The sequence below is a fragment of the Schistocerca serialis genome, unplaced genomic scaffold (genome assembly GCF_023864345.2).
Source record: "Schistocerca serialis cubense isolate TAMUIC-IGC-003099 unplaced genomic scaffold, iqSchSeri2.2 HiC_scaffold_657, whole genome shotgun sequence".
NCBI lineage: Eukaryota > Metazoa > Arthropoda > Insecta > Orthoptera > Acrididae > Schistocerca > Schistocerca serialis.
This window is the reverse complement of record NW_026048252.1, coordinates 15,001-18,382: the sequence shown is the minus strand read 5'-3', so window position 1 is coordinate 18,382 and position 3,382 is coordinate 15,001. Positions and strand designations below refer to the sequence as shown.

Sequence of the window (3,382 nt, the reverse complement as noted above, 5' to 3'; positions counted from 1 at the left end):
AACCTATACGGTACCTCAACCTAACCTATATTGTGCCTCAACCTAACCTATGTTGCGCCTTAACCTAACCTATGTTGCGCCTTAACCTAACCTATGTTGCGCCTTAACCTAACCTATGTTGCGCCTTAACCTAACCTATGTTGCGCCTTAACCTAACCTATGTTGCGCCTTAACCTAACCTATGTTGCGCCTTAACCTAACCTATGTTGCGCCTTAACCTAACCTATGTTGCGCCTTAACCTAACCTATGTTGCGCCTTAACCTAACCTATGTTGCGCCTTAACCTAACCTATGTTGCGCCTTAACCTAACCTATGTTGCGCCTTAACCTAACCTATGTTGCGCCTTAACCTAACCTATGTTGCGCCTTAACCTAACCTATGTTGCGCCTTAACCTAACCTATGTTGCGCCTTAACCTAACCTATGTTGCGCCTTAACCTAACCTATGTTGCGCCTTAACCTAACCTATGTTGCGCCTTAACCTAACCTATGTTGCGCCTTAACCTAACCTATGTTGCGCCTTAACCTAACCTATGTTGCGCCTTAACCTAACCTATGTTGCGCCTTAACCTAACCTATGTTGCGCCTTAACCTAACCTATGTTGCGCCTTAACCTAACCTATGTTGCGCCTTAACCCAACCTATGTTGCGCCTTAACCCAACCTATGTTGCGCCTTAACCCAACCTATGTTGCGCCTTAACCCAACCTATGTTGCGCCTTAACCCAACCTATGTTGCGCCTTAACCCAACCTATGTTGCGCCTTAACCCAACCTATGTTGCGCCTTAACCCAACCTATGTTGGGCCTTAACCCAACCTATGTTGGGCCTTAACCCAACCTATGTTGGGCCTTAACCCAACACACGTTGGGCCTTAACCCAACACACGTTGGGCCTTAACCCAACACACGTTGGGCCTTAACCCAACACACGTTGGGCCTTAACCCAACACACGTTGGGCCTTAACCCAACACACGTTGGGCCTTAACCCAACACACGTTGGGCCTTAACCCAACACACGTTGGGCCTTAACCCAACACACGTTGGGCCTTAACCCAACACACGTTGGGCCTTAACCCAACACACGTTGGGCCTTAACCCAACACACGTTGGGCCTTAACCCAACACACGTTGGGCCTTAACCCAACACACGTTGGGCCTTAACCCAACACACGTTGGGCCTTAACCCAACACACGTTGGGCCTTAACCCAACACACGTTGGGCCTTAACCCAACACACGTTGGGCCTTAACCCAACACACGTTGGGCCTTAACCTGCTCTGTAATTGTCATACGACGCGTTAAATTAGTGTAGTGTTGCCTAACTGCAACCCCCGCAATATAGTTTGCTACTCGCACTGCCCGGTCCCCAGTGTATCGCTTCATGTTAAACACCTTGCAGCTATACACTGTAATGTGGATGGCAGCAGGACGTACATGCTCAATGCCCTTTGCAGTTGTTCATTGGCATTTGCAGTTGTTCATTGGCATTCGCATGGCGAAGCACTTAGCCTACGCTGTGGTACGGCCTGTGTCAACTGTCCGCTGATGTTGTACGTCCAAATCACACACTGTACTGCACATTGGTCCTCATGTACTGAATGATACATCGTGGTACATGTGACCGTACAACGACTGCGCCAACAACGGCGAACCATGCGGTCCAAATGTTGTGCACTCAGCTACGTGTCGTCTCCCTATAAGAGCTGGATTGCAGTGTGGTATGCCCTGGATGGCGATCAGCATGAGCCGTCTGTTGATGTAGTGGCGCGTGTTGTCAGACGTAGTCGTCTCTTCTCACACACCGTGATAGCATGGTGCACTGCGTTCCACATCTGCGACATGCGACAGAGGCCGGTTGACAGTCGTTCGCGCAATGGACATCGCATACGTACGGGGGCCACCTTCCACGTGTTCGCGAAGCGTGCACATGTTGTTGCGTGTATGTGGGCAGACATAGTGTGTCGTGACACCTGACACAGGCATGCAACAATCGTTGAATTTGCAAATGGCGATGGACGCCTACGTTTGCTGGTGACGTTACGCAAATGAACAACTGGTAAACCGTTGTGGTGCGGTTGTTCTCGCTAGAGGTGAATCAGTGATGGCGACGATCGGTTGAGCTACCAACCGGTTGTTCCAGCGATACCCACCATGCCCACGAACGTGAATGGCATCTGGGTGTGAAGCGATACGCGGCGGTGGCTGGGTGGGACCGTCCCCGGCCGGTGAGGGGGGGCCTCCCGGCGTGCTGGCCGCGCGGTGCGTGGGCGCACGCGCTACAGCCGGCTGGTGGGGGCGGCCAGTGGCAGGCGCGCCGGCCGACGGAGGCGGCAGGCGGCGCAGCTGCGCGCCGGCGCACCCTGCACGCGGCGCCGTGCGGCCAAAGTAGGTCCTCGCGGGCCCGGTGCGAAGCGCGGTGGACATCTGCAGTGTGCTGGTCCGATTGAGGACTGTGTGCGCTGAGGATGCGCCGCCGCCCGGCGCTCGGCGCCGCGACGCCGTCTGCTGCTCGGTCGCCTCTGCGGTTCTCGCAGGTGGTTTGTATCGCAGCTGTGCGGACGTGTTGGCGCGTGCGCTGTGCTGGGAGAGTTCGCTTCGGCACCCAAGTGGGGCTTTTGTCCTTCTGTGGCGCTGGCGTTGGAGCTGCCGGTCACCGTAGGTGGCGCGTGTTGTCTCCCGCCGGCAATGCCACGACAGCACGCTCCCGGGCCTCTGTCGGCAGCGGCAAGCTCAGTTGGGAGCACGGGTGGTCGCACCTAAAGCGTCTACTCGCCAAACCCCGGGCGATTGCGCCTCTCTCGAACCCGACCAAGTACTTAGGACGGCGCTGCGCGCCGCCGGGACCTGAGAGGGTTTCGAGGTGTATGGTGCAGGGGAGCTCAGCCTCCTCCTGTTTGCAGAATAATTGAGCGGACGCTTGCGTGTTCGCGCGGGCCCCCGGGACACACTCCCGGGCGGCCGGCTGCTCAGCTCTAGTTGACGCAGCTCCCTGGTTGATCCTGCCAGTAGTCATATGCTTGTCTCAAAGATTAAGCCATGCATGTCTCAGTACAAGCCGCATTAAGGTGAAACCGCGAATGGCTCATTAAATCAGTTATGGTTCCTTAGATCGTACCCACGTTACTTGGATAACTGTGGTAATTCTAGAGCTAATACATGCAAACAGAGTCCCGACCAGAGATGGAAGGGACGCTTTTATTAGATCAAAACCAATCGGTCGGCTCGTCCGGTCCGTTTGCCTTGGTGACTCTGAATAACTTTGGGCTGATCGCACGGTCCTCGTACCGGCGACGCATCTTTCAAATGTCTGCCTTATCAACTGTCGATGGTAGGTTCTGCGCCTACCATGGTTGTAACGGGTAACGGGGAATCAGGGTTCG

The 3,382-nt window shown here is 54.9% G+C and overlaps 1 non-coding gene across 1 annotated transcript in view; it reads left to right on the top strand.

Moving 5' to 3' along the window:
• The first annotated feature begins 2,988 nt into the window (after positions 1-2,988).
• LOC126449122 (small subunit ribosomal RNA) overlaps positions 2,989-3,382 on the top strand; it is a 1,910-nt gene continuing 1,516 nt past the window's right edge. Inside the window, exon 1 of the ribosomal RNA XR_007584347.1 lies at positions 2,989-3,382. This exon is cut by the window's right edge and continues 1,516 nt beyond it. This is a non-coding gene — a ribosomal RNA (small subunit ribosomal RNA).